The sequence below is a fragment of the Lactuca virosa genome, chromosome 5 (genome assembly GCF_052849685.1).
Source record: "Lactuca virosa cultivar CGN04683 chromosome 5, Lactuca_virosa_CGN04683_v6, whole genome shotgun sequence".
In the NCBI taxonomy this organism is placed as follows: domain Eukaryota; kingdom Viridiplantae; phylum Streptophyta; class Magnoliopsida; order Asterales; family Asteraceae; genus Lactuca; species Lactuca virosa.
In genome coordinates, this window is record NC_136430.1 from 168,262,603 (window position 1) to 168,283,764 (window position 21,162).

The following is a 21,162-nucleotide window of genomic DNA, read 5'->3' on the forward strand; positions in this document are numbered from 1 at the left end:
TTTCTTTATCACAACGAAAGGTTAATGATGATCTCATTAAGTTGTATTTCGATCTTCACTATGAAAATTTTGATCAAATCAAAAGGTTTCATCAATAACGAATAAAAGTCATCAGTGAAATTGATTAAGTATCTATCACCAAATCTATTCATGGGTTGAAAAAGATTACATACATCACTTATGTATAACTCTTTGTCAAGCCTTTTGTCCTTTAACTACTAATAGATAAAGACACTCGTGAATCGTCTTCCCATATAAATAGGATTCACATATATCAAATGAATCAAGCTCATTTGCCTTCAAAAACTCCATCCATTTGAAGTTGGTATATGTATTTCTTATTTACATTGTCATGATGATTATGACATAGCGAAGTTCCAATCAAATATCATTTGATTATATAGGTGTTATGATTAGAAGTATTAATTTAATGAAAGATTATAAAATTTACTTCATAAATAACATTATGAGAAAACATTCTTTAACACAAAATACGTCGTTTCAGAACATGAATGTGAACATCCATTAAACGATAAGTAAATCTGGATTTACTCATAAATTACAACTGTTACATGTCCCTATAAGGATAGGTACAATACATCTATTGTTAAAATAAAAGACTATAACAACACTTGTTATATCTTCAACACGAAATAGCATTCGTTTGTAATTAGTTGATTATTTCTTCCAATCATCATAATATTAATTATTAGTATCACATGAAGTATTACATACTCAAGTGAATGATGGAAAAATAAATAGTTCTATCATATAGATATCTGAAGTATTTTCCAACTTAGAATTCTTCAGCTCAATGAGATTAGAGGAGCAATTCCTCTTTTAGTGTCTAGTTTCTTCCACAATAGAAACAACACTAATCATTCGATTCTTTCTTGATTTCTGGGTTTATGCTATATTTCCCTTAATTGAACTCTAAGTCTATATGAGTACACAATCTCTTAGACTTCCTTTTATTCAATGGTTGAACAGACTTAAAGCTATTTCTAGTGTTCTGATTGAATATTTGTTTTACTTGATGAGACATCTGATATGTTTCATAATTATCCAATACTTTCTGCAAGTCATGGTTAATTTCTTCAGTATGATGTGACACATCAACATCATCACAATTATACTTTCATCAAAGTATCATGATCAGACTAACTGGGTCCAGAGGTTATTCAGGTATGAGATCTTTCAGTATATATATAATTTCTATTTACCTTAAAGGTAGAACCTCAATATATTATACCAGTTACAGAAATTATAACCATCAAATGTTATTGTCTCTTGAAACTCAACAAGAGAGAGATTTTGCAGGGCATAAAATTATTAACAGTTATCAACAGAATTTAACAAAGTTTCATTTAGTATTTTCAATATTTAGTCTTTAAAAAATAATACCTTATATTGTTTCTTAAAAGATTAATTTATTAAAGTCTAGGATCCAAGTAACGAAACAAGTAAATGGTTAGGCGACCTTTATCCCATAAACTTAATCAAACTCGGTAGGTAGCGATTACCAATTGCATACGATATGTAACTCCTAGATTATGGGATCCAAAACAACTATTGTTTCGCTTGGCATGTTTATCTCATCTATTCCTAAAAACTCCTATGCTTAGGCGACCTTTATCACATAAGAAATTGATCAAATCATCCATTTAAAAAACATGTGAGTTCTATTCCACAAATAGTTAGGTGACCTTTTTCCCACAAGCAAATAAGAAAACACCTTGACTACTTTTGACAACTAAAATGAATATGGTAACCCAAAAATCGATATGAACTGTACAAAAATCCCAAGTGAATTTTAAATGGATTGCATAGATTTGAAGTTTTGTAAATAAGGGTTTATATATGTTTTACAATTATAGTTTATAAAAACATAGTCTCATGAATATTGCATGCATCCAACAATTCATATACCCTTTTCTAATATTCATATCACTTGTTATGAGGTTCTTAAGGTGCCAAATAAAACTTCATTTTATTTGTCATTAACCGCGATCAATTATAAACTAAAATCCAGTATTTTAAAGTTTAGTCGTAGATCGGTTTTAAGAACCGGTAACAGTCTTAATAAAACTATATTTTATACTTAAGACTTGGAGTTTTGGATGACTTATAAAATCAACATTTTAAATCTCCTTTTAACAATCAAAAACTTATGACTCCATGAATTTATAGAATAAACTCATTTTATTTTATAACTCATTTTTATGCATCTTATGATAAAAGTCATATTTTGATAAACCAAAACTTGGGTGATGATATTTATGTTTTAAATCTCATTTAGCATGCATAAAACATAATATCAACATGTTGTGTTATGTTTAAAACACCAATATCATATATTAAGTTTCGACGCAAAAAATAATCACTAGTTTTATTATTTGTTGTTATAACGCTATAAACCAATTTTAGTCTTTTTAATAAAAACTCCTTATTTATTATAAAGACATGGAGTTTATATAATGTTTAAGCATCTTTTAAACCATTTCAAATATTTTAAAGTTGGGTATTGTCACACCCCGGCCGTCGGCAGAAACACTGGGCGGTGTAACGTCATTTCGAGTATCATAGTTATCAACTTCCTGAAAACACATGCATTTGAAAATACGTCAACATAAAGTTGGTGAGTTCACAGGTTTTAAATCCATATAAAATAACACTTTTTCTCAAGTTCAAAAAGTATAGTTTTGAAAGTATCATTTTGACTCTCCAACATTAAGTATATACATCCTAGGTATAATGGTTTACTTACCAAATAAGTATATACCTATAAGTCTCATATATTATAAATATAAATGTTTGTAATTCCATACAAACTAAGATGCTACGAATAAATCTTATTTCAAGTCTATACGAGTAAAACCGCTACGTATAAATCTATTTCAATTTGATACGAGTAAGTAGAATAGGTATAGTGGTCTACTTAATATACAAGTAATATACCTGCCAGATTCTTATACTTAGAGTATAAGTCTTTGGGAAACTTATACTTAACATTCATACTTGTATATCGACAAAGTATAATGCTTCTAAAGTTGTGCTACCATGAGTCTGTAACCGCGACTGTATGGCTTAGTTTTATACCTCTGGTTATTGTTACAAGGATTACACCTTGTGGTAGTTACAAGGATCACACCTTGTGGTAGTTACAAGGATCACACCTTATGGTAGTTTCCGCACGCATCTTCGACGTCGGAAGGTAGTAAATTAGGCAAGTTTGTCACCCGAAGACCGTTGGGTTGTAGCTAGCAACCACAGGTGGGGTTGTCAACCCGTATAGATCTATAGTCCACCGTAAAACCGATTGGGTTGTAGCCAACAACCATGGATGGGGCATTAACCCACATAGATCCATACACAACTTCCTCGCTCACACGGGATTAACGGTTACAGGTCAGAGGACCTCCACTAAGATCCACAATCTTAGATGATGAATACAATAGCTCATGTAAACTTTGACGGCATTCTATAGTTCTAACAACAAAAGCATTTTCGTGTCTAAAACCCTAAGTTACTAGACTATGCTTTTAAACATTACTCCTAATTTCATAATATTTAGGCAGTATAACAACTATAACTTGAGGTAAAACCAGGTTTTATCTTGACATAAAACCAACAATATAACATAGAACATACCAGGTTTTATCTTGACATAAAACCAACAATAACAACATAAAACAGACTTAACAAGTAATATATATAACTTCCAATTATAACTCTGGATCTATCACACAACATAGTATATATAGAACCCCGGAGTATAACTCATAAGCTACATCACACATAATTTATATATAGAATTCCCGAGTATAATTTTGGTTATATATTAGTATTCTTCTATAATAACATGCTAACAAGTTTTAAGATAGTTGAATGATTTCAATATATCATATATATTTTAGATATATATGAGACGAAACAACTATATCCCGATGAATATAATTATCTATGTTGATACGACCATACTAACATATAAACATAATATTAACTTTTATTCAATATTTAGCATGCGTTTTCCCCCGAAAATATTAGAAAGTGGGGCCGTGAAACTCACCTTAATATCGTACTCTGACGGAATCTAACTGAAAACGTTCAGCGGTTCGCGATTACCGGGCTTGGGAAGCGAAACGACTTCAGCAAACGAAAGAGAGAGAAGAGAAAGGGTGTAAGAATAGCTGAGGTTGGACCTACTATTTAAAAGAAGAGTTTTGGCCCTCACGACGTGAGAATGATAGGTTCACGTCGTGAGCTATGGAAAGAGCCATCCCATAACCTTAATGTGTGTTTTCTAGCCTAGAATAGTGTCCTGCAGCGTCCTCACGTCGTCAGAAAACCTTGCTCATGTCGTGAGCTTATGGGTTATCGTTCTGTCGACTTCTAGCTTCGAAATGTGGCGTTTTGACTCCTCGCGTCGTGAGTTTTTATGCTCACGTCGTGAGTCCAGTTAGATTAGGGTTTCTGACACGTGTCATGCTCTTAGACAGCTGTAACTTCGGAAGGTCATAAATTTTGCATACGAACTCCGTTTTTGACGTTCTTCATATCTACGCGTAGGTAATTCCGAGTACTACAACTTTCTTTTAGATTCCAATAGCTAGTGCTTAGCCTATTTTAAATTCCTCTTGTTATAGAGATTTTATAGTGTTAGAGTTTATCATAACTTCTTCACGCGAAGTCAGATTTAGATATTCTCTATATTTTTGGAATCGTATGGACGTATACTTTGATTTATACTATAAAGTATGTATGAAAGACCATACTTGTATTAGAATTACCATGAAATACATACTGATTTTACTACATTATTTGTTTAAAAAAATCACATTACTTGATTGACCTAATCACATGTGATTGTTATTGACCTATTTTTGACGGGTGTTACATTCTCCCCCCGTTGAAGTAAATTTTGTCCCGAAATTTATTTTGTACCAGATACCACCGAATGGTCCTGGATAGCTTCCTTGCTTCCTGTTACAAATGTCATACTACGGCCTAACTTCCTTGACTCCTTAACTTTGGACATTCCTTCTTGATATGTCCAATTTCACCACAGTCAAAACATACTCTTCCTCCATCATAGCTTGTTCCAGTGTTTGTTCCTTGATTTTCTGTTGTAGGTGTTGTGCTCCTATAGTAACTGGCAGTGTGTCCCTTATTTTTGCACTTCATGCAAATATAACAGTCACCTACATGCTGATGGTTGCATTGACTACACCATGAACAGTTACCTAGGTGATGACGGTTGCACTGTGTGCACCATGGAAATGTTCCAGCATACTTCCTTGGTTGTATGGGTATTGTTGTTGTGGCTGCATAATTAGTTGCCACATCTTGTCTCTCCTCAGATGATTGTATGGGATTCTTCCCATTAAATTTGCGCTTGTTCATTCCAGATTCGGGAGACTCAACTATAAATCCCACTTAGATTTTTGTGATGGTTAGCTGATGAGCTATAGGCTTTGCATTGTCATATGTTGTAGGCTTCGATGTGATCATCAATCCTTTGATTTGTGATGCCAGACCCCATATATATCACTCAATTTTCTTATATTCAGGGGTTACAAGACCTGGACACATCACCACAAGATCATTGAATCTAGCGGTATAAGCATTTATCTCAAAACCCTTCATTGTTAGGTTCCATAGCTCTTGTTCCAGATTTTGTATTTCCTCTCTTGGACAATACTCCTCTACTAGCATCCTCTTCAGCTCTTCCCATTTCATGGAGTTTGCAGCATCAATTCCCATTGTATTAACATGATTGTTCCACCATGTTAACGCTGCATCAGCGAAAGTACATACAGCAAATCATACTTTACAGTCGTCCGGACAGAAGCTTATTTGAAATACTGATTCTGCCTTTTCACTCCACCGAGTCAAGTTAACAACCCCTTCTGTTCCATGGAGGCTCTTAGGTTTGCAATTGATAAAATCCTTGTAGGTACACATTCTGGCGGTCCCTACATTGCCTTCATTTCTAACTCCTCATCTTGTGACATTAGCTAGAGCTGTAGCGATTCTATGAGCTATGATTTCTTCAAGTTCTGCTAAACTTATTGGAGGGTTTGTTTCTGGTGGTGGTGGTTGTGGTTGTTGTTTTTGTTGTTCTGGTCGTTGGTTAAGGTTTAGACGAGCGCTATTTCTTCCAGGCATTTTAGTTTCTATACATTTTGGATCACCAAGTTTTAGTCTATCAAATATTACATCCAATTTAAATATTTCATATGATCTCATCATAATAAAATATAGTTGTACACCTATACCTAGTTGTGATAGGATCTATGCACATATAAACTTTAGTTGGAATATCTGATCTAAATCCTTGAGATCAAAAAGCATTCCGGGTATTTAGGTGTATTATCATCGCGGGTCTGAGTCTTCATATATGACTCTATATTTTTTGTTTGTTATATTCATGCTCTATTAATTATTGTTTGTTACTTTAGGTCTAGCTGATAAGGCACCGGCCGGTCAGGACAGTCGGAGGGCAGGATCATTTTAGCATATAGCTATTCTGAAATCCAGCAACCCAAGCGACGTGTCTATCCTTTCACCGCTGCCGTAAGTAGTCCATTAGTAGTATAAATAATAATACTTTATATTGTAGGCTAAGGGATATACCTAAACCTAATAGAGTAAGCCATAAACTATAGTCATGCTTTCCTAAGAAAGTACTAATTCACTGTAGTTAATAGCTCTGATACCAATTTGTCACAACCCGGCCGTCGGCGGAAACACTGGGCGGTGTAACGTCATTTATCGTATCATAGTTATCAACTTCCTGAAAACACATGCATTTTAAGATACGTCAACATAAAGTTGTTGAGTTCACAGGTTTTGACTCCATATAAAATAACACTTTTTCTCAAGTTCAAAAATTATAGTTTTGAAAGTATCATTTTGCCTCTCCAACATTAAGTATATACATCCTAGGTATAATGGTTTACTTACCAAATAAGTATATACCTATAAGTCTCATATATTATAAATATAAATGTTTGTAATTCCATACAAACTAAGTTGCTACGTATAAATCTTATTTCAGTTCTATACGAGTAAAACCGCTACGTATAAATCTATTTCAGTTCAATACGAGTAAGTAGAATAGGTATAGTGGTCTACTTAATATACAAGTAATATACCTACCAGATCCTTATACTTAGAGTATAAGCCTTTGGGAAACTTATACTTAACATTCATACTTGTATATCGACAAAGTAGAATGTTTCTAAAGTTGTGCTACCATGAGTCTGTAACCACGAATGTATGGCTTAGTTTTATACCTCTGGTTATTGTTACAAGGATCACATCTTATGGTAGTTACAAGGATCACACCTTGTGGTAGTTACAAGGATCACACCTTATGGTAGTTTCCGCACGCATCTTCGACGTCGGAAGGTAGTAAATTAGGCAAGTTTTTCGCCCAAAGACCGTTGGGTTGTAGCTAGCAAACACGGGTGGGGTTGTCAACCCGTATAGATCTATAGTCCACCGTAAAACCGATTGGGTTGTATCCAACAACCACGGATGGGGCGTTAACCCACATAGATCCATACACAACTTCCTAGCTCACACGGGATTAACGGTTACAGGTCAGAGGACTTCCACTAAGATCCCCAATCTTAGATAATGAATACAATAGCTCATGTAAAATTTGACGGCGTTCTATAGTTCTAACAAGAAAAGCATTTTCGTGTCTAAAACCCTAAGTTACTAGACTATGCTTTTAAACATTACTCCTAATTTCATAATATTTAGGCAGTATAACAGTTATAACTTGAGGTAAAACTAGGTTTTATCTTGACATAAAACCAACAATAACAACATATAACATACTTAACAAGTAATATATATAACTTCCAATTATAACTCTGGATCTATCACACAACATAGTATATATAGAACCCCGGAGTATAACTCATAACCTACATCACACATAATATATATATATATATATATATATATATATATATATATATATATATATATATATTTATATAGAATTCCCGCGTATAATTCCGGGTATATATTAGTATTCTTCTATAATAACATGCTAACAAGTTTTAAGATAGTTGAATGATTTCAAAATATCATATATATTTTAGATATATATGAGACGAAACAACTATATCCCGATTAATATAACTATCTATGTTGATACGAACATACTATCATATAAACATAATATTAACTTTTATTCAATATTTAGCATGCGTTTTCCCCAGAAAATATTAGAAAGTGCGGCCGTGAAACTCACCTTAATATCGTACTTTGACGAAATCTAACTGAAAACGTTCAGCGGTTCGCGATCACCGGGATTGGGAAGCGAAACGGCTTCAGCAAACGAAAGAGAGAGAAGAGAAAGGGTGTAAGAATAGCTGAGGTCGGATCTGCTATTTATAGGAAGATTTTTGGCCCTCATGACGTGAGAATGATAGGTTCACGTCGTGAGCTATGGCAAGAGTCATCCCATAGCCTTAACGCGAATTTTCTAGCCTCGAATAGTGTCCTGCAACGTCCTCACGTCGTGAGAAAACCTTGCTCACGTTGTGAGTTTTTGGGTTATCGTTCCGTAGACCTCTAGCTTCGAAATGTGGCGTTTTGACTCCTTGCGTCGTGAGTTTTTATGCTCACGTCGTGAGTCCAGTCAGATTAGGGTTTCTGACACGTGTCATGCTCTTAGACAGCTGTAACTTCGGAAGGTCACAACTTTTGCATACGAACTCCGTTTTTGACGTTCTTTATATCCACGCGTAGGTAATTCTGAGTACTACAACTTTATTTTAGATTCCAATAGCTAAATATTAGCCTATTTTAAATTCCTATTGTTATAGAGATTTTATAGTGTTAGAGTTTATCATAACTTCTTCACGCGGAGTCAAATTTAGACGTTCTCTATATTTTTGGAATATACTTTGATTTATACTATAAAGTATGTATGAAAGACCATGATTGTATTAGAATTACCATGAAATACATAGTGAGTTTACTACATTATTTGTTTAAAAAAATCACATTAGTTGATTGTCCTAATCACATGTGATTGTTATTGACCTATTTTTTACGGGTGTTACAGGTATTTCTAAGTTTTACAATAAAACTATTTTCAACAAAATTGAGTTTTTAACCGGTAACCGGTAAATCGTTTTTATAAATATTCATTTATAAACATCTTTTGTTATCTTTTAAATATTTTTTACTCAAACTCCAAGTGATATTATCTTATGAAAAAATTTTATTTGACATGTAAAAACCATTTTTATACATAAAACATAACATACATTTAACATAAAATAAACATCACAAGCATGCATTAAAATGTGTATATACCAAACCATGTCTAGTAATAATTTTTGTGAGCCATCACAAGAATTATTAAGTCTTTCCTAAAGGACTTAATGGACACTTAAAAAGGTCATCAAGGTGGTAATTTCTTCATTTTGTTACATTTAATGTAAATACACCTAGTCTAACTGATTTATTCCATCAAATCAACAAATGAAAAATTATCTATTTATTTATTTATTTATCATATCTTATGAATAAATAAATGTCAACCAAACACAACATAAAGGTCCAAATGACTTGTTTATGCACAACAACATATCAAATATTATAACAAACAACTCTTTGTTTTTTCTAAGGCAACTTTTATATAACCAAAATGCATGAAAAATGGTTATATATAAAAATAAACCATTTTAACCAAGAAGTTGTCAAAGAAGACAAATATGGATTTTTCTTAACAAAAATAAATCCATGTTTGTTTTCCAAAAACCAAAGATTATCAAACATAAAAAATTATTCTAACATATAAAAGATGGCTTTGATACCACTGTTGGGTTTTGATACGAAATAAAAGTTTGTTTTTCACAAAAACCGGCAACGGAAGACTTTAAAAATAACGAGTTTATTTTTAGTTCGTAACAAAACGGAACCATCATCGATCCATTTATAGATGTTAGAATGAAATAAAACCAACCATTGGATGTTTTAGAGATAACCTTTGAAGCCTTTGAACCCACTTGGTTTTGGGGTGTTGATGAAGATAACGAAAGATCAAAGTGTATGATCTTCTCTACAAGTATCCACCATCAAGAGTAAGGCACCATGAAATGCTAGTTTCCTTCTTGTATGACTTTGATCTTCAAGCCTTAAGTGCTTAAGCAATTAAGCACTTAATGGGGACACAAAGTGAACACCAAAATGCAAGCACCATCTTCAAAAGATGGAAAGAGAGGTCTCTCTTGGTGCTCACGGTTTTGGGATAGAAAAGGGAGAAGACGATGAACAAAAGAACTAGCCAAAATGAACCTCAAGACTCTTCTTATATACACCATGTAAAGAAACACATTTTGATTATAATACTCTAAAGTATTATAAAGCAAAAACTCAAAGGGGACAAGGCATGGATTATAATATTCTAAAGTAGTATAAAGCATAAAGTAACAAGGGACAAGTGTGGGAATGAAGACAACAGTTGTCTCCAACTCTTTTAATCATGGTAGAGTAAGTTCTTAACTTATCTATGGTTAACAAAAAGGTCCAAAACTTTGTACATGACTTATTGTATGATACCATATCATATAATAACTAGTTTGTTCTTTCTTTCATTATTATTTTCATAAAACAATAATTATTCTCTAACTAAATACAAGAGTTGAATTAATTATTAATATCAAATACTTAATAAATATTCAATAAGTGTCAACTTGATAAAGGTGTGACCCTATAGGATCATATATTATTAGCAATATCACTCAATAATGATTCTTAGGCATATAGATACAACAAATATTGGCCCGCATACTTGTTTCCTTCACGTAGCCTCCAAGTTACCATGCACCTCAATCATGAATCTTCTAATACAAGACATGTCACCGCGACATGTGAAGTAGATGACCGCAACTTGGTGGTCTTCTTTTGCACAAATTCCCTTATTTGATAATTGCTTCCAATACTTAGCTTCCATCCTAGCACTTTAGCTCATTTTTCCTTTAGAATGTCTTCTCTACAAAAAGAAAATATGTACATATTGAGTATCATTTATAGAAAATGATGACTAAATGTAGCTAAAAATACCAAAATATCTCCTAAAATATATGATTAAATATGGCGATATCAAAATACCCCACACTTATCTTTTGATTGTCCCCAAACAAAACTTATTTTTATATTACCATTTCAATAACATAAATCAAAACCTTTCCTACCAATATGACATAGAATAACCCAAATTAAATTCACCAATTACGTTTCATGTCAATTCATATATTTGTATCTAAAATCCTAAATAGTTCCCAAGCCCTAAATACTCACAATCCTCATAAACGTTCATCACTTATTTTGAACAAAATTCATTTTTGCATCCCTCTGAATACATCCTCATAAGATTTTCTTAACCTCAATGTATTTTTATTAAGTTCTGAAGCATACATACCATATAAATGATGGAGGGTTATAACCAAATTACATATTCATATTAAAAGAGATAAAAAAGAACGATAATTAGTTAAAAAGGTAGCTAGTGTGTTTATATCAATTACACCATGCTCTAATTCTTGTGAAGTTGCTTGAGTAGTTATAGAATAACTATTTGTCATACTGCAAATCGGCTTTGTTCTTGTGGAAGCACGATTTTAGGCCGAATTCATACTGTAAAAAACAAAATAACATAACAATTAGATCTTTAGAAAAAAAAATTGACAAATCTAGAGTTGAACATGTAATGATCTGTGGGTTATGTTTATATATATATATATATATATATATATATATATATATATATATATATATATATATCCGGTAAAAAATTGTTTTTGGTAGGAAGGTAAGAAGTTTTTTTCTAATATTTTTTTGACGAACAAAATAAATGAATCACTAGACGAATCAAAAATAACATGATTCACAAAAAACAATTCTCAAAAAAACATCTCAATGATTCATTTATACAATGATTTTGTTGTTATTCACTAAAACTGTCATAAAAGTGAATTTTTTCTTAATTTACTTAAAAATGAATCATGAAGATGTTTTTTTGGGAATTTTTTCTTGTGAATCATCTTACAAATGAATCATCTAATGATTCATTTTGTTTGTTCGTTAAAAAAATATGTAGAAAAAAACTTTTTTACCTTCCTACCAAAAATTTCCTTCTTATTTGATCTTGACTCTCTCTCTCTCTCTCTCTCTCTCTCTCTCTCTCTATATATATATATATATATATATATATATATATATATATATATATATATATATATATATATATATATATATAACTAGTCGAATCCTCGCGCGTTGCGCGTGAATATAATTATTTAATTAAAATAATAACGTTTAAAAAATTCTGATTTAATATTTATACATGTAAAACCAATGTCAATAGCAAAACAAACTCTATAGTTAACATATTAGTTTTATTAACTTTAATAAATTTATAATATTAGTTATTTTCACCTATTAATTCATGATTTTATAGACAGTGTTATGTTATGTAAATTATATATCAAACATATATTGATTCCTATGTATAAAAAACAAAGTAGTGTGAAAAATTAAATACTACAACCTTTGATGATTTTATAGAACGTTTTAAATTCTGGAAATTATATATAAAACGTACGTAGGTTTGTATATAAAACAAATAACAAATAGTATGAAAAACACTATAGCTTTTAATAAAATAAAACACTACAACATTATAACATTTACATCAAACAAAACTTATTAAACACATATAAATCATTCAAAATGAATATTTAGAAATCAACATACATTTGATATATAAAGACATTGTTATAAAAAATTTGTATTGAAATAACCATTAATACGACAAAACTTGTTTTTTTTTTCAACTCTTTCATTTTGAATCACAAATCTTTTCAAACATATGATTTTTTAATCAAAACTTACTTATTAACTACTAATATAGCTGTAATGTGTATAATAAATAAGTGGAAAATAAAAAAGCATTGCACATTAATAACCATAAGTTTAAAAAACTTTTGAATGTAGTGAAAAATATAAAGACAAATTACATTGAGTTTGAAATCATAATTACATTTAAATAAAAAAAACTATTGAGTTGTAGTGAGAGTTTTAAACTCTTGAATTGTGCCCAATAATGTAATATAAATATTAACAATTATATGTTATAAAAAGCAATATTAGAAGTATTTATCATTGAAATAATAACTTTTATACTAAGTTGTAACTAATATTATAATAATTTTAAGAATACGATAAGAAAAATATAAAAAATTGTGTTTGAATCAAATTTAATTAAGTTTTTGATTTAAAATTATTTTAAACTATACTTATTTTTAATAATTTATAATTAAGTTATTTGAATATTTTTATTTCCTATATTATTATTATTATTATTATTATTATTATATTACTATTTCAAATAACAATAGTTTATTAATGTAATATAATATATTCTTTAGTTTTACGTTATTTTAAACAGTTATTACTTTTTACTAATTAAAAATTACTTATTTGAAATTTTTCATTATTATATTTAAAAAAACTATCATACTTTTTTATTGTATTTTCATTTTTTTCTTTAGAGCTATAAAATATTGGAAGAGAATGAACGGTCCAAATAAAATTATAATTTGAATTTCAAAACTATAGTAATTGTTATGTATTGCGACCAATCTTAAAAACAATATGTTAAGAGTGGGTTAGGGAATGAGAAGTGTTACAATTGGGGTATACTTTGATCACTTATATTTTCTTATGAAAATATTAATATTTTATTTTTTTTATTTTTTCTTTATGAAAAAGAATGAATAGGAGAAAAAGAAATTGACAAATGTAATAAGATAATTTATTTTTATTACTATAAAAACATTTAAAATTGGGTACATCCATATAAGTTCTGGTAGAACATAAATAATTCATTTTTATAACACACATAATTATTGATTTTCAACAATAAAATCATATCATATTAAAAATCATTCGTTCTAATTCGTCATTATCACCAACAATTTGGAATAATAATTATAAACTCCTTTCATCAAAATCAATTATAAAAAACTTCATCGATGTTATTTACAAAATAAGCGATAGAAACTAACATAGTATATACATACCGAAAAATACATGTTGAATAATGTTCTCTTGTACATAAAATATATTTTCTTAACATAAAAAAGAGAGAGATGACATAAAGATACATACATGTTAACAAAGTTAATTGCTCTAACTTATAAATAGCTTGATGGTTGATTTACCAAAAGCTCATGAGAAGTAATTCCCAATCTCACCTCATCATCCTGTGATTATAGAAAGATGCATAACGCATAAACTTAAAAAATGATCTCAAGTATACCTTTACAAACATGCCTAAATTTGAACCGTGGTTAATATATAAAACTTTACATGCACCCAATTTGAGTTTACATGAATTTATATTTGGAAAAGTTGCAATTGTTTTCTTACATCCATTGAACTACTCATTTAACTCTTCAAACCCTACAAATATAATCTATTATTTTGTGTTCACAAACATGCAATATGTAATCTACAAATTTCTTATATTGTCTAAATATTTCATTTAACTCATCAATTAAATAGCATGATTTGAAGAGTTTTAAGAGTTATAAATCATAATATTTCAATTAATCATAAATTAATATGTATAAGTTGATTAGTCTTGGGAGTTTCAAATGCATGAGGTTCAAGGAAAAATGCTAGCTTTATAATATATATATATATATATATATATATATATATATATATATATATATATATATATATATGAGTCTAGAAAAGATTATATGATCTAAAGAAATGATCAGATTATGAACTCGAAAGAGGAAAATGTGAATGACATAGAAGAGGTGGCCAGCTCTCAAAAGCCTCACTCTGGTGTTTCTAAGGTTACATTCTTCAATCTTGTAGTTAACTTTTTACATGTAGTTTTGTTCTTCAATTACCTCTGAATTTTAGATGGTTGATAAATAGGTGACAAGTGGCCAAAAAGAAAATGTTTTCATTGAAAGAAGTTTCAAGAAAGAAGATCGCAGTGTAAAACTAATGAAAGGTAAATTGTATAAACAGTTGAACAGTTTGGCCATTTCAAGGTCACCTTGGGATTGTTCTAGGGTAATTTTTCTTGAAAAGAAGTTGAATGGAAAAAAAAAAGGAATGTTGCATTCCAAAAGTGGTGCAATAGATGAATTTCTATTTGAAAGTGACAAGTCCTCTAAAGCACTTCTCTTTCAGCAATAACTCTTAGTTCACAACAGACCAGTTGTGAATGCAAGTTGTGCTTTAATGGACACTTCTCCTCCGTTGCAACAACCAATCCCATAGAAACTAGCTTCTGAAAAACCGTTAGCTTTTAGAGAAGGAATATAACAAAAAGGCAATGATTAGTTAAGTACTAAAACTAAAATCAACAAAAAACACAATCAGACAAAAGAAAAAGGAAATGACCTCACTGAAATGGAGGTGATAATCTTGCAGCCTGCTGTCAAACCAAAACTTTATTGAACAAAATATTGCTTCCACCAAATTGCAGCTGGTTTTGACACTATTATTGTCAGTAGTACAAATTAATTTGTCAAGACATTGTTCCTAATTTTCATCTATATGATTGGTGGATAAATTTTTCTGCACTTGAAGGTTTGCAAGATCTAGTAGTACCATTTCTTTTGTCTCGATGAACTTCAATAAGCAGAAAAAAGTTCATTAAACCTAACTAAATGTGGAATTCTCACTAAGAAGTAGTATGTATTACCTATTGGAAAAGCACCCATCCATATAAAGCATCATGCATCTTCTGAGTTATGCCTTATATACCCCAAGTCAACCTGATAAGCTTTAAATAATCTGCATGCTTTTATTACAAGATCAAATTATAAATATCTAGAATTAGACAATTAGAAGTAAACATAGCTACCACATGAAATACACCTTGATGAGTTATCCTTCATCCAAAATGTCAAATACTCCGATCTCATAGAGTCTTATGTTTAAGTGATAACCAACATTCTAGTAAGATGTATGACAACTACCCCGCACGGATGACAATGTAAGATAACATCAAAATCAAAGAAATAAAAAGCAAAGAATAACATGGTAAATTAAAAATGAAGACTCAATAACAAGGGATTAAAGCATAACATGGTAAATCAAAAATCAATAAAATATATTTGTATATTTATATGCAGGGAGAGAGAGAGAGAGAGAGAGAGAGAGAGAGAGAGAGAGAGAGAGAGAGAAAGAGAGAGAGAGAGAGAGAGAGAGAGAGAGAGAAATTCGCAGTTCACGAACAAGAAGTTTGAAGAACGTAATTTGCAACCCACTGAAATGTAACAGAAGACAAATAACTTCAAATTATCTTAAAATCCATGGTCGCGTTGAATCTTTTGCATCAACTCGAAGTTAAGGGAATCTGAATTGTTGAATTCATAAGATAGCATTAAAATGGGAGAAAGAACACTAAACCGCCATCTAGGTTTTGAAAAATTGGATTCAAGGAGAAGAAGAAACCTTCAAGGAGAAGAAGCCCTAGTTCTTCGTCACAAAACCCTCAATTGCAACGTTTCCAACCCTTTCTAATAGCCCCTTCGGTTAATCTCTTATGTCTTGTACATGATTCCACCGGTCCATCACCACCAAAAAAAATCCTTACACATATTATGCAAAAGATAAACTGATAGAATCATGTACATTTGGTTCTTGAAAAAAAATCCCGAGAAAGGTTACTGCAATTTTGTGGTAAGATCGATATTGGTCCAGACTCAAGATGCACATTAACTTGAAGAATTATAAAACAATATCCTATACATGACACATGTTTTATAATGGGTGGCCTCTGTACTTTTTTGTGACACTAATTTTTGGACACGCAAAAATGCATGTCCTAAATCCGCTAAATTTCAGGAAAGATGAAATTATTTTTTGGACACTCACTTTTGCGTATCATTGTGTCGTAGTTCGCATGTCATTAAATACCTATATTCTAGTAGTGATTATAAAACATTGGCTCAACTAAATCTTATAATTATCATCAAATTATCCCACATAAAACTAGCAAACTTAGTCATAACGCAATAATAGCAAAATAGTTTTTTTAATTTACTAGATTTTTAGATTTTTTAAATTTTCAAAATTTTTCTATTTTCAATATTAAAATCTAGCATAAATATATTTTTTTTAAAATAGCATGCTTGTTATCTTTTTTCGACCCCTACCCTACACTTATTTCATACAAGTTCCTCATCGTATGCATAAAACAAATAAAGCACATAAAAATCCAAAAGAAGAAAAGGAACAGACTCCCATGGGAAAGTAGTGGCGAGATCGAATTTGACTATAGTGGGTTTGGCGTTGACATCTCGATATAGTAAATGGAAACTGGACTTTGGATTTCTACAGAAACTGCCGGAAAAATGTACCAAGAAATGGATTTTGGCTAGCGATGCCCATAAGTGTATAAACCAACAATGTGATTTACCACGACGCAGAAGTATTATGACCGCGACGTGGCATCATGATAGGCTCTAGGATCTTCTCGCAAATGAAATGTGTGACACAGTGTGGCAAAGCTAATTTCTCGTCGCGGTTTCATAGATTTCTTGAAACTTATCAGAAAAATAAAATGATCTACACTATACTCGTGTTATATACATTATTTCCCCGGAATTAAGGCTTAAATAACCACTTTTCGCTCAAATTTCTCTTGTAGTCGACATCGTAACCCAAACTTGTTAATTGTCACGACTCTCGGTTATCTCGTTCTCAAACTCTTACGACCCAAATGCTAAACTTACTGCCAACTTTCTATTACTTATTCTACGAGATCAAAATCAGAATGAAGCATAATAAAAAGGAAAAATATCGGTTATAGACGCTAACTAAAAAGTAAAACACACCAAAACAAACAAAATAAAAATAGTTTTAAACAAACCAAACGAAAAAAAAGGATAGCTTCATTCATCGTCATCGTCACGAGATCCTGAAGTTACGGCACTATTATCTATAGGTGCCCACATCTCGCTCCATACCAGGAGGGGTAACTTAGTCCCAAGTCTAGCGATTGCGAGATTTTAAATTTGCACCATGTTTTCTAATGCTCCCCCAATCCTATTCATGATAACTCACATGTTATCCTAATAAGTAGTCATGGCGTCATCACGAGAAGGGCCACCACCCATTGGTACATCGGGGGCTGACTCCTCTGTCCTTGGTCGCGCGCGTCTTGGCCTCTCTGATCCTCCCAAGCCTTGCCTTTATAGGAACGACTTCAGAAAAAAATTCAAAATGAGTGAAATTTCCTCATAAAAATGAAAAAGGAACAAAAAACAAAATAAAGACGAAAAATAAAAGGAAACGAAAACCACACCACTGGTTGCCTCCCAGAAACTCTTCTTTTGAGGGAATCATGAGCTGGACTCCATCCTGCTCTATGTTGTTGTAGTTTGGAGCTGAATCTCATTGTTCAACTTTATCTCGAGCCTTTTCCTTTTGTAAGATACAACTCACATTTTGTAAGCTTTATTCGTGTTCTATTTTTTCTTCGAGTTCGTACTTTCCTCATGCTTTCACTTCACTCCTAAACTCGCACCAACTTTACCCGTTTTCTTTTCTTTATTCTCTTTCCATTTTCTTCGATCTCTTCATTCCCCTTGTCAAGTTTTGTCTTGTTTCTCACATTCACCTCCTTTTCATTATCAGACTCTTAATCCTCATGTGGCTCTTCTAATTCCAAATTAGGTTTCGAAAATGTGAAAACTTGGCATCCCAAAATGATTGGAACCAAAGCTCGTGAAGTAGTGCATTTTTCCTCATTTCTTGGCTCACTCCACACTTGCATCTCGTCCTCTATCATCGTTTTCAACTCCATAAGGTAATCAAAATATTTATTGTCCTATTGTACCACCTTAGCATCTTCTTGCATTGTTTCTTCATAATTATCCATGTAAAACACTTTCTCATTGTTGGCTTGTGAATACTCATTGGCTTTACCAACTCTAAAAGTAATTTTTTCCGACCCCACTTTCAATGTAAGATTGGAGTCATAGATGTCAACTAAAGCTGTAGCAGTACAAAAAATTTCTCCTAATGATGATTAGTACTTCTTCATCTTCTTTCATATCTAAAAAAAATGAAATCACCCGGAAAGAAGAACATCCTAATTTTAACAAACAAATTTTCTATAATTCCTTGAGGGTAGATGATGGATCCGTCTGCCATATGGATAGCCATCTGAGTCAACTCTTGGTCCTGCAGATTAAGTTTCTTTTAAAATGAAAATGGCATCAGGTTGATGCTAGCTCCTGAGTCGGCTACTCCATTCGTCTTCGTGGAATTTCCAAATTCACAAGGTATAGTTAACCTTCCCAGATCTCTCATTTTCATTGGAAGCGCTTGCATAACTGATACTGAACATTTCTCATTAAGAACCACCTTTCAAGCTTGCTCGAACTCCTTCCTATTTCTAATAAGATCTTTGAGAAATTTAGCATAATTTAGCATTTGAGCGATGGCTTCTATGAATGGCATATTGATTGAGAGTGACTTGACCTTTTTCATGAACTTTTTATGCTCCTATTCTAACTCAAGCATCTTCTTTCGTTTTAGATATGGAAGTATTCATTGTTATGGATTGAAAAATGGAGCTTTAGAAGTCTTTGAAGTTGACCGCGACATGGCATTATGCTCACCACGACTGGTAACTTGGCAGTGACGTTTTCCTTTTGCTTTTTGGCTGCTTCTTCGGGCTGCTAATCGTTAGGTGTATAAGTGGTGTGTAGGAGCACCAAGGGCTTATATTTCTCTCCTCCTTTAGTTGTGACGGCTAAGACATGGGCTTTCGGGTAGGTCTTTGTGGTTGCTTGGTAAAGTGTCTGGTAATTTCTCTTGTAAAAGCCTCCAAAGTTGCCATAATTACTTCTCGATATTAAAAATGGAGGTTGTTGATTTCATAGTGTTCATTGTTGTTCTCTGATGACATCTTCTGTGGCATTGTGCTGTTTCTTAAATGCCTCGGCAAAACGAGCTAAATAGATTCGAGGTCGTGTTTCTTTTCGTGAGCCGGTTGATCATTTTAATAAAATTCTTGACCTTTTTGCCTAAACTTCTCTTCCTCTTTTTCTTGTACTCATTGTATGGATTCCATTCTCTCTTGGGTTTCCTGTAATCCTTGTCATATCGATCTCCACCCGAGTAGCAAAATTCAGATTTTTTGTTCCCATTTTCATCTAGATCACAATCTTTCGTCAAGTGAGGCCTGCTATAATTATCATACCCAACTTGAATGGCATGCATGTCTTGAGTTATCTTCTTAATGCTACGATACATCGTGTCAAGTATGGAATTTATAGCAGCTAATCCATCAGATGCTCAATCTCCATTTGATATTCCTCACATGACATGATCTCTTGGATTGTGATATTCACGTGAGTGTTTCGCAAATCCCTCGATTATCTCCTTGTTAGTCACATATATTTTTTTTCATGAGTGGCCCTTGGGAATCTAGAAGATTTCTTGTGCAAATATTGACGCCATTGTAAAAAGTCGACATTTCATGTTGCACATTAAGGTTGTGTTGAGGACAATTTTGGTAACTTTTCTTTGTAACGTTCCCATGCCTCATATACTAACTCCCCATAAATTTGTTGGAAATTATGGGTGTTCTTCTTTAGCTTGGCAATATTTGATGGTGGGCTAAACTGCTCAATGAGTTTACTCTTCACTTGGTCCCATGTAGTAATCGTGCCTGATGGTAGTGATTTTAACCATGTTTTTGCCTTATCCTTGAACGTGATGGAACACTCTTAGCATGACTGCATCTTTTCTGAAACTAACGATATGAAAGTAATCATGATTTCTTTAACTGTAACTATGTGTTGATAAACTTCTTCATGGTCTTTTCTTATAGAATGGATTGTTTTTGGAGCATGTTGAGAAATTGCCCTTTTAGCTCGAATTTTTTTTCGTTCGGGATGGCCAGTCGCACGAGACCAAGTCTGCTGTCTTCTTGCATACGTTGGTTATACTCTTCCATGGTCATATTTTCTATATCATCCATGTTGTTTTTTTGGTTTGCTTTCTTCCTCGCTTTGGTTTCAGAATCGGGTTTTAAATGTGTCTTATTTGTATCGCATCCCACTTCTTTCTTGTCCT

General features: G+C 32.0%; 1 non-coding gene across 1 annotated transcript; it reads left to right on the plus strand.

Annotated features, from left to right (window-relative positions):
- The first annotated feature begins 20,576 nt into the window (after positions 1–20,576).
- LOC145118119 (small nucleolar RNA R71) lies at positions 20,577–20,684 on the plus strand. The gene has a single exon (XR_013713099.1). It is a non-coding gene; the product is annotated as a small nucleolar RNA R71 (small nucleolar RNA).
- Positions 20,685–21,162: the final 478 nt, after the last annotated feature.